The sequence below is a fragment of the Cryptomeria japonica genome, unplaced genomic scaffold (genome assembly GCF_030272615.1).
Source record: "Cryptomeria japonica unplaced genomic scaffold, Sugi_1.0 HiC_scaffold_399, whole genome shotgun sequence".
NCBI lineage: Eukaryota > Viridiplantae > Streptophyta > Pinopsida > Cupressales > Cupressaceae > Cryptomeria > Cryptomeria japonica.
In genome coordinates, this window is record NW_026729220.1 from 100,001 (window position 1) to 111,261 (window position 11,261).

The 11,261-nt window shown below is 61.9% G+C and overlaps 2 non-coding genes across 2 annotated transcripts; both read right to left on the reverse strand.

Annotated features, from left to right (window-relative positions):
* Positions 1-1,598: 1,598 nt before the first annotated feature.
* Positions 1,599-1,717, reverse strand: LOC131871352 (5S ribosomal RNA). Its single transcript, XR_009369584.1, has one exon. It is a non-coding gene; the product is annotated as a 5S ribosomal RNA (ribosomal RNA).
* Positions 1,718-7,624: 5,907 nt separating this feature from the next.
* On the reverse strand, positions 7,625-7,743 carry LOC131871353 (5S ribosomal RNA). Its single transcript, XR_009369585.1, has one exon. It is a non-coding gene; the product is annotated as a 5S ribosomal RNA (ribosomal RNA).
* Positions 7,744-11,261: the final 3,518 nt, after the last annotated feature.

Here is an 11,261-nt window from a genome sequence, read left to right on the forward strand (position 1 = left end):
GAAGTCGGAGCCCGGTTTGCCCCGGGTGCGCACCCCGCGTGCACCTTCGCCGGGGTGGGCACCTCGGCTGGGTTGCGCGCCCTGGTGCGCACCAAGGAGCGCTCCGAAGTGTGCTCCAAGGTGCGGCGTGCACGAAGTCGGAGCCCGGTTTGCCCCGGGTGCGCACCTCGCGTGCACCTTCGCCGCGGTGGGCACCTTGGCTGGGTTGGGCACCATTGAGCGCTCCGAAGTGTGCTCCAAGGTGCGCACCATGGCCCTCCAAGGTGCGCAGCATGGCGTGCACGAAGTCGGAGCCCGGTTTGCCCCGGGTGCGCACCTCGCGTGCACCTTCGCCAGGGTGGGCACCTCGGTGCGCACACCTTCTCAATGTTTTCTTGCCTTTTCTGGAAATTGGTGAAGGCAGCGCATCAAAGGTGCGCACCTCGGTGTGCTCCGAGGTGCGAACCCGAGAGCGCTCCGAGGTGCCCACGAAGTCGAAAGTCGGGTTAATTGCATTGTTTTCCCCGGGTGCGCTCCGAGGTGCGCAACATCGGTGCGCACCAAGGAGGGCTCCGAAGTGTGCTCCAAGGTGCGCACGATTCGGAGCTCGGTTTGCCCGGGGTGCGCACACCTTGGCTGGGTTGCGCACCCTTTGTGCGCTCCAAGGTGCGCACGAAGTCGGAGCTCGGTTTGCCCCGGGTGCGCACCTTCGCCAGGGTGCGCACCTTGATGCGCACGCCTTGGCTGGGCTGCGCACCTTGGTGGGCGCCATGGTGCGCACCTTTCGTGCGCTCCAAGGTGCGCACGAAGTCGGAGCTCGGTTTGCCCCGGGTGCGCACCTTGGTGGGCGCCATGGTGCACTCCGAGGTGCCCAAGATTGGTGCGCACCAAGGAGCGCTCCGAAGTGCGCTCCAAGGTGCGCAGGTGCGCGCGAAGTCGAAAGTTGGGTTAATTGTCCGGTTTGCCTCGGGTGCGCACCTTGCGTGCACCTTCGCCAGGGTGGGCGCCTTGGTGCGCACACCTTGGCTGGGCTGCGCACCCGGGCGCGCACACCTTGGCACCCGCGTTTCCTTCATTTTAAATTTTTTTTTTTTACAATCTCTCAAGTGGGAAATTCTATAATCTCAACTTTTTTTGCCTTTTCAGGAAACTTTTGAATGGAGCGCATCATTGGTGCGCTCCGAAGTGTGCTCCAAGGTGCGCACCTCTGGTGTGCTCCAAAGCTCTCTCCAGCTGCGTGCACCTGCCCCGGCCGCGCACCCGGCCCCGCCCAGCTTCGCTCACCTGTCCCGGGCGTCTGGTGCGGAACCTTAGAGTAAGAAACATCACCGTGCACCTTGGCCAACGTGCGCGACTCGACCGAGCGCGCACTGGCCGAGGTGCACACCGATTTCACCTGGGTGCGCGCGCAGCACCTCGGGCGCACCGGGGTGCGCGCACAACGCCCGGGTTGCACCGTGGCCTGTGTGCTCGGGGCGCCTCGGGTGCGCGCTCGGTGTCGCCCCCGCGCGCGCGGTAGTGCGGGCAGCGCACCCCGGCCCGGCCCGGCCCCGACGAGAACGCAAACGGGCAAAAGGTTTATTCAAATAGCATTGCGACGCCCGGCGAAAAACTAAAAAAGGGTGCAACACCGGGACTTCCCGGGAGGTCACCCATCCCAGTACTACTCCGGCCCAAGCGCGCTTAACTGCGGAGTTCTGATGGGATCCGGTGCACTAACGCTGGTATGATCGCACCCGTTATGAGCTTGTCGCAGTGTGTACTTAGCAAACCGCGACCCACGTGCGAATCCACCCCGGCCACCCACCCCCGTCGAGGTGCACACCCTCCCTCGCGAAGTGCGCCCCGTTCGCCAAGTGTGAGCCCTGCCCGGGTGCGCGCACCTTGCTAGGGCGTCGGGTGTGCACCCGGCCCGGCCTACGTGCGTGCACCTGGACGGGGCGTCGTGTGCGTGCAGTGTCCCGTCTGCAACGCGGTGCCCACACACCACCTCGGGCGCAACGACCTGCGCTCACATGTGGGCCGAGTGCACCTTGGTGCATGTTCGGGGCGCCTCGGGTGCACGCTCGATCTTGCCCCGGTGCACCAAGGCGCTCGGTTTGCCCCGGGTGCGCACTTGGTGCAAGGTGGGCACCCAAAATAGGGATCAAGCACCAAAACACAAGTTTCGGGATGCAAAATGGGACCCAAGGACCACAAATGCGTTCCAAGACCCATGATGGGTCCACGAGAACAAAAATGTGTTCCGAGACTTAATAAACAAATATTGGGTTTTAGGAGAAGAAACATGCTCTGATGCCCAAAACGAGAATCGACCCCGAAAAGGCCACAGGCCAAAAGTGGGATGCGAGACAAAAAAAAATGGGACCCGAGGACCAAAATTGGGTTCCCAGGTCGAAGACAGGGCAACCGGACAAGAAACGACCTCTAAGGCTCGAAATGAGTCCCGACGACTAAAACTTGACAAGAAGCACCCATCAGGCACCCAACTCGACACCCATGGGATGCCGACCCACCCGGGCTTCCACCTAGCACACCTTGGCACCCACCCACCCTCGCACCCAACCTCGCACCCAACTTAGCACCTTTGAACCCACATTGGCACTCACCCTGACCCTGGCACCTTGGAACCCACATTGGCACTCACCTTGACCCTGGCACCCACCTTTGCACTCACCTTGGGACCCACCCTGGCTCCCACCTCGGCACCCACCCAGACACCCACCTTGGTTCCTTGGCACCCACCTTGGATCCTTGGCACCCACCCCGACACCCACCTTGGCACGCAACTTGGCTACTTGCCACCCACCTTGGCTCCTTGACGCCCACCCCGACAACCACCCCGTGACCTACCCTGGCTAGGGTTGGTGCACACCCACCCTGGTGCCCACCTTGGCACCCACCCCATGACCCACCTTGGCACGCACCTTAGTACCCACCCCGTTACCCACCCTAGGACCCACCCCGTGACCCACCTTGGCCAGGGTGGGTGCCTTGGTGCGCACAACTTGCCTGGGCTGCACACCAGGGCGGGCTCAAGATGGCACCCGCGTTCCGTTTTTTTCACTATCTTTCAAAACGGAAATTTTAAAATCTCGTTTTTTTTTTTTTTTTGCCTTTTCTGGAAATTAGTGAAGGCAGCGCATCAAAGGTGCGCAATGCTGGTGCGAACCCGGGAGCGCTCCGATGTGTGCTCCAAGGTGCGGCGTGCACGAAGTCCGAGCCCGGCTTGCCCCGGGTGCGCACCTCGCGTGCACCTTCGCCGGGGTGAGCACCTTGGCTGGGTTGCGCGCCCTGGTGCGCACCAAGGAGCGCTCTGAAGTGTGCTCCAAGGTGCGGCGTGCACGAAGTCGGAGCTCGGTTTGCCCCGGGTGTGCACCTCGGGTGCGCACCTCGCGTGCACCTTCGCTGCGGTGGGCACCTTGGCTGGGTTGCGCGCCTTGGTGGGCACCATGCAGTGCACGAAGTCGGAGCCCGGTTTGCCCCGGGCGCGCACCTCCGCCAGGGTGGGCACCTTGGTGCGCACAACTTGCCTGGGCTGCGCACCAGGAAGGGCTCAAGATGGCACCCGCGTTCCGTTTTTTTCACTATCTTTCAGAACGGAAATTTTAAAATATCGTTTTTTTTTGCCTTTTCTGGAAATTAGTGAAGGCAGCGCATCAAAGGTGCGCAACGCTGGTGCGAACCTGGGAGCGCTCCGATGTGTGCTCCAAGGTGCGGCGTGCACGAAGTCGGAGCCCGGTTTGCCCCGGGTGCGCCCTGGTGGGCACCATGGTGCGCACCAAGGAGCGCTCCGAAGTGTGCTCCAAGGTGCGGCCTGCACGAAGTCGGAGCCCGGTTTGCCCCGGGCGTGCACCGCGGGTGGGCACCTTGGTGCGCATGCCTTGCCTGGGCTGCGCACCAGGGCGGGCTCAAGATGGCACCCGCGTTCCGTTTTTTTCACTATCTTTCAAAACGGAAATTTTAAAATCTCATTTTTTTTTGCCTTTTCTGGAAATTAGTGAAGGCAGCGCATCAAAGGTGCGCACCTCGCTGCCCACCACGGTGCGCAACGCCGGTGGGCACCCGGGAGTGCTTCGAAGTGTGCTCCAAGGTGCTGCGTGCACGTTGTCGGAGCCCGGTTTGCCCCGGGTGCGCACCTCGCGTGCACCTTCGTCGGGGTGGGCACCTTGGCTGGGTTTGCCCCGGCTGCGCTCCGAAGCGGGGTTATTGGAGCGCCGCCTCTTTTTTTGTCGGAGCGTTTGGTGGGGTTTCTCGCATTGGCTCTTCCCAGGCCCGGTTGCCACCCTGGCGCGCACGAAGTCGGAAGTAGGGTTAATTGCCCGGGTGCGCACCTTTGCCAGGGTGGGCACCTTACCTGGGCTGTGCACCAGGGCGGGCTCAAGATGGCACCCGCGTTCCGTTTTTTTCACTATCTTTCAAAACGGAAATTTTAAAATCTCCTCTTTTTTTTGCCTTTTCTGGAAATTAGTGAAGGCAGCGCATCAAAGGTGCGCACCTCGCTGCCCACCTTGGTGTGCTCTGAGGTGCGCACCCGGGAGCGCTACGAAGTGTGCTCCAAGGTGCGGCGTGCACGTTGTCGGAGCCCGGTTTGCCCCGGGTGCGCACCTCGCCTGCACCTTGGCCGGGGTGGGCACCCTGGCTGGGTTTGCCCAGGGTGCGCTCCGAAGCGGGGTTACTGGAGCGCCCCCTCTTTTTTTGTCAGAGCGTTTGGTGGGGTTTCTCGCATTGGCTCTTCCCAGGCCCGGTTGTTGGGTGCGCTCCCACCCTGGCGCGCGCGAAGTTGGAAGTTGGGTTAATTGCCCGGGCGCGCACCTTCGCCAGGGTGGGCACCTTGGTGCGCACACCTTGGCTGGGCTGCGCACCAGGGCGGGCTCAAGATGGCACCAGCATTCCCTTTTTCTCACTATCTTTCAAAACGGAAATTTTAAAATCTCGTTTTTTTTTGCCTTTTATGGAAATTAGTGAAGGCATCGCATCAAAGGTGCGCACCTCGCTGCCCACCTTGGTGTGCTCCGAGGTGCCCACCACGGTGCGCTCCGAGGTGCCCACCACGGTGCGCAACGCCGGTGCGAACCCGGGAGCGCCCCGATGTGTGCCCGGTTTGCCCCGGGTGCGCACCTCGCGTGCACCTTGGTGCGCACACCTTGGCTGGGTTGCGCGGCCTGGTGGGCACCATGGTGCGCACCAAGGAGCGCTCCAAAGTGTGCTCCAAGGTGCGGCGTGCACGAAGTCCTAGCCCGGTTTCGCCCCGGGTGCGCACCTTCGCCGCGGTGGGCACCATGGCGTGCACGAAGTCGGAGCCCCCGGGTTTGCCCCGGGTGCGCACCTCGCGTGCACCTTCGCCGGGGTGGGCACCTCGGCTGGGTTGCGCGCCCTGGTGCGCACCAAGGAGCGCTCCGAAGTGTGCTCCAAGGTGCGGCGTGCACGAAGTCGGAGCCCGGTTTGCCCCGGGTGCGCACCTTCGGCCGCGGTGGGCACCCTGGTGCGCACCATGGCGTGCACGAAGTCGGAGCCCGGTTTGCCCCGGTGCGCACCTCGCGTGCACCTTCGGCGGGGTTGCGCGCCCTGGTGCGCACCAAGGAGCGCTCCGAAGTGTGCTCCAAGGTGCGGCGTGCACGAAGTCGGAGCCCGGTTTGCCCCGGTGTGCGCACCTCGCGTGCACCTTCGGCGGGGTTGCGCGCCCTGGTGGGCACCATGGTGCGCCACAAGGAGCGCTCCGAAGTGTGCTCCAAGGTGCGGCGTGCACGAAGTCGGAGCCCGGTTTGCCCCGGGTGCGCACCTCGCGTGCACCTTCGCCGCGGTGGGCACCATGGCGTGCACGAAGTCGGAGCCCGGTTGGCCCCGGGTGCGCACCTCGCGTGCACCTTCGCCGGGGTGGGCACCTCGGCTGGGTTGCGCGCCCTGGTGCGCACCAAGGAGCGCTCGAAGTGTGCTCCAAGGTGCGGCGTGCACGAAGTCGGAGCCCGGTTTGCCCCGGGGTGCGCACCTCGCGTGCACCTTCGCCGCGGTGGGCACCATGGCGTGCACGAAGTCGGAGCCCGGTTTGCCCCGGGTGCGCACACCCGCGTGCACCTTCGCCGGGGTGGGCACCTCGGCTGGGGTTGCGCGCCCTGGTGCGCACCAAGGAGCGCTCGAAGTGTGCTCCAAGGTAACGGCGGTGCACGAAGTCGGAGCCCGGTTTGCCCCGGGTGCGCACCTCCGCGTGCACCTTCGCCGCGGTGGGCACCTTGGCTGGGTTGGGCACCATTGAGCGCTCCGAAGTGTGCTCCAAGGTGCGCACCATGGCCCTCCAAGGTGCGCAGCATGGCGTGCACGAAGTCGGAGCCCCGGTTTGCCCCGGGTGCGCACCTCGCGTGCACCTTCGCCAGGGTGGGCACCTCGGTGCGCACACCTTCTCAATGTTTTCTTGCCTTTTCTGGAAATTGGTGAAGGCAGCGCATCAAAGGTGCGCACCTCGGTGTGCTCCGAGGTGCGAACCCCGAGAGCGCTCCCGAGGTTGCCCACGAAGTCGAAAGTCGGGTTAATTGCATTGTTTTCCCCGGGTGCGCTCCGAGGTGCGCAACATCGGTGCGCACCAAGGAGGGCTCCGAAGTGTGCTCCAAGGTGCGCACGATTCGGAGCTCGGTTTGCCCGGGGTGCGCACACCTTGGCTGGGTTGCGCACCCTTTGTGCGCTCCAAGGTGCGCACGAAGTCGGAGCTCGGTTTGCCCCGGGTGCGCACCTTCGCCAGGGTGCGCACCTTGATGCGCACGCCTTGGCTGGGCTGCGCACCTTGGTGGGCGCCATGGTGCGCACCTTTCGTGCGCTCCAAGGTGCGCACGAAGTCGGAGCTCGGTTTGCCCCGGGTGCGCACCTTGGTGGGGCGCCATGGTGCACTCCGAGGTGCCCAAGATTGGTGCGCACCAAGGAGCGCTCCGAAGTGCGCTCCAAGGTGCGCAGGTGCGCGCGAAGTCGAAAGTTGGGTTAATTGTCCGGTTTGCCTCGGGTGCGCACCTTGCGTGCACCTTCGCCAGGGTGGGCGCCTTGGTGCGCACACCTTGGCTGGGCTGCGCACCCGGGCGCGCACACCTTGGCACCCGCGTTTCCTTCATTTTAAATTTTTTTTTTTTTACAATCTCTCAAGTGGGAAATTCTATAATCTCAACTTTTTTTGCCTTTTCAGGAAACTTTTGAATGGAGCGCATCATTGGTGCGCTCCGAAGTGTGCTCCAAGGTGCGCACCTCTGGTGTGCTCCAAAGCTCTCTCCAGCTGCGTGCACCTGCCCCGCGCGCGCACCCGGCCCCGCCCAGCTTCGCTCACCTGTCCCGGGCGTCTGGTGCGGAACCCTTAGAGTAAGAAACATCACCGTGCGACCTTGGCCAACGTGCGCGACTCGACCGAGCGCGCACTGGCCGAGGTGCACACCGATTTCACCTGGGTGCGCGCGCAGCACCTCGGGCGCACCGGGGTGACGCGCACAACGCCCGGGTTGCACCCGTGGCCTGTGTGCTCGGGGCGCCTCGGGTGCGCGCTCGGTGTCGCCCCCCCGCGCCGCGCGGTAGTGCGGGCAGCGCACCCCGGCCCGGCCCGGCCCCGACGAGAACGCAAACGGGCAAAAGGTTTATTCAAATAGCATTGCGACGCCCGGCGAAAAACTAAGAAAGGGTGCAACACCGGGACTTCCCGGGAGGTCACCCATCCCAGTACTACTCCGGCCCAAGCGCGCTTAACTGCGGAGTTCTGATGGGATCCGGTGCACTAACGCTGGTATGATCGCACCCGTTATGAGCTTGTCGCAGTGTGTACTTAGCAAACCCGCGACCACGTGCGAATCCACCCCGGCCACCCCACCCCCGTCGAGGTGCACACCCTCCCTCGCGAAGTGCGCCCCGTTCGCCAAGTGTGAGCCCTGCCCCGGGTGCGCGCACCTTGCTAGGGCGTCGGTGTGCACCCGGCCCGGCCTACGTGCGTGCACCTGGACGGGGCGTCGTGTGCGTGCAGTGTCCCCGTCTGCAACGCGGTGCCCACACACCACCTCGGGCGCAACGACCTGCGCTCACATGTGGGCCGAGTGCACCTTGGTGCATGTTCGGGGCGCCTCGGGTGCACGCTCGATCTTGCCCCCCGTGCACCAAGGCGCTCGGTTTGCCCCGGGTGCGCACTTGGTGCAAGGTGGGCACCCAAAATAGGGATCAAGCACCAAAACACAAGTTTCGGGATGCAAAATGGGACCCAAGGACCACAAATGCGTTCCAAGACCCATGATGGGTCCACGAGAACAAAAATGTGTTCCGAGACTTAATAAAACAAATATTGGGTTTTAGGAGAAGAAACATGCTCTGATGCCAAAACGAGAATCGACCCCGAAAAGGCCACAGGCCAAAAGTGGGATGCGAGACAAAAAAAAATGGGACCCGAGGACCAAAATTGGGTTCCCAGGTCGAAGACAGGGCAACCGGACAAGAAACGACCTCTAAGGCTCGAAATGAGTCCCGACGACTAAAACTTGACAAGAAGCACCCATCAGGCACCCAACTCGACACCCATGGGATGCCGACCCCACCCCGGGCTTCCACCTAGCACACCTTGGCACCCACCCACCCTCGCACCCAACCTCGCACCCAACTTAGCACCTTTGAACCCACATTGGCACTCACCCTGACCCTGGCACCTTGGAACCCACATTGGCACTCACCTTGACCCTGGCACCCACCTTTGCACTCACCTTGGGACCCACCCTGGCTCCCACCTCGGCACCCACCCAGACACCCACCTGGTTCCTTGGCACCCACCTTGGATCCTTGGCACCCACCCCGACACCCACCTTGGCACGCAACTTGGCTACTTGCCACCCACCTTGGCTCCTTGACGCCCCACCCCGACAACCACCCCGTGACCTACCCTGGCTAGGGGTTGGTGCACACCACCCTGGTGCCCACCTTGGCACCCACCCCATGACCCACCTTGGCACGCACCTTAGTACCCACCCTGTTACCACACCCTAGGACCCACCCCGTGACCCACCTTGGCCAGGGTGGGGTGCACCCACCCCTGGTGCCCACCTTGGCACCCACCCATCCTAGCACCAGCCTGTGACCGGGCTTGGAACCCAACCTTGCACCCGTCTTGGCCAGTGTGGGTGCGCACCCATCCTGGCACCCACGTTGTGACACACCCTTTAACCCACGCACCCTAGCAGCCACGTTGGCACCCACCTTGGAACACAACCTAGCAACTTGGCACCCACCCCGTGACCCACCTTGGCATCCACCATAGCAGTCGCCCACTTGGCACCCACCTTGGAACCCAAGTTGGCACCCACCTCGGCACCCACCTTGACACTTGTGGACCCACCTTGCCACTCACCCTAGCATCGACCCATCCTAGCACCCATTCTGGCACCTTTGCACCCCTAGCACTCACCCATCCTAGCACCTAACCTGTGACCCACCTTGACACTCACCCCTCGCACCCACCTTGGAACCCAACTAGCACCCACCCACCCTGACACCAACCCTAGCACCTACCCACCCTTGCACCCACCCTGTGACCCATCTTGGCACCCACCCATCCTACCACTCAACCTATCACCCACCTTCTCACCCACCTTGGCATCCACCTTAGCCCCCACCCACACTGGCACCTTGGCACCCACCTCGGGCAAGGTGGGTGCACACCCACCCCTGACACCCAATTTAGAACCAACCGAGCATGTTACCCACCTTGGCACCCACATTGCAGCCCACCCTAGTACCCACCCTATGACCCACATTGGCATCCACACCCTAGCACCCAGGCACCTCGACACCCGCCTTGACACGCACCCTAGCACTAAACCTGTGACCCACCTTGGAACTCACCCTAGAACCCACCCACCCTGTGAACCACCTTGGCATCCACCTTAGCACCCACCCACCTTGGCACCCACTCTAGCACTCACCCATCCTAACACCCAACTTGTTACCCACCTTGGCACCCGCCCTCGCGTCCACCTTGAAACCCACCCTAGCACCCACCCACGCAGGAGCCCACCTTGGCACCCAACCTAACACCCACGCATCCTGGCACCCAACTTGTGACCCACCTTGGAACCCACCCTAGTACCCACCTTTGAACCCACTATATCACCAACCCACCTTGGCACCCACCCTATGACCCTCTTTGGAATCCACCCTAGCACGCACCCACCCTGGCACCCACCATGGAGCGCACCCTAGCACCCACCCACCTCGGCACGCACCTCAACACCCACCTTGGTGTGCGCACTGCGCCAACCTCTCAAAGACCCTATGTGGTGCGCTCCAAAGTGTACACCTTTGGTGCGCTCCAAGGTGCGCACCTTTGGTGCACACCGAGGTGCACACCAAAGTGTGCACCGAGGTGAGCACCAAAGTGCACTCCAAGGTGCACACCAAGGCGTGCACCTTTGGTGCGGTCAATGCAAACGAATTCGGAAGTTGGGGTCGATGTCCTAATCGCTGCTGCAGACTACACGTATGAGAATCGGACAAATAGCTTTATATAGGGGAGGTGTTGCGTTTGATGGGTCGACTCCCCTGGTTGTGTGCACTGCACCAACTTCAAAGACCCTGTCTTGTTTAAGAAGTCAAAAGTTGGGGTGGATGTCCTAATCATTGCTGCAGTCTACGCATGTATGAGAATCAAACAAATAGCTTATATAGGGGAGGTGTTGCATTCGGTGGGTTGACTCCCCTGGTTGTGCGCACTGCGCCAACCTCAAAGACCCCGCATAGCAGAAGAAGTCGGAAGTCGGATTTTGGTGAGCACCAAGGCGTGCACCTTTGGTGCGGTCAACGCAGACGAATTCAGAAGTTGGGGTGGATGTCCTAATCGTTGTTGCAGGCTACACATGTATGAGAATCAGACAAATAGCTTATATAGGGGAGGTGTTGGGTTTGATGGGTCAACTCCCTTGGTTGTGCGCATTACGCCAACCTCAAAGACCTTGTTTTCGTTAAGAAGTCAAAAGTTGGGGTCAATGTCCTAATGGCTCCTGTAGGCTACACATGTATGAGAATCGGACAAATAGCTTATATAGGGGAGGTGTTGGGTTTGATGGGTCGACTCCCCTGGTTGTGCGCATTACGTCAACCTCAAAGACCTTGTTTTCGTTAAGAAGTCAAAAGTTGGGGTCGATGTCCTAATTGCTCCTGTAGACTACACATGTATGAGAATCAGACAAATAGCTTATATAGGGGAGGTGTTGGGTTTGATGGGTTGACTCCCCTAGTTGTTCGCATTACACCAACCTCAAAGACCTTGTTTTCGTTTAGAAGCC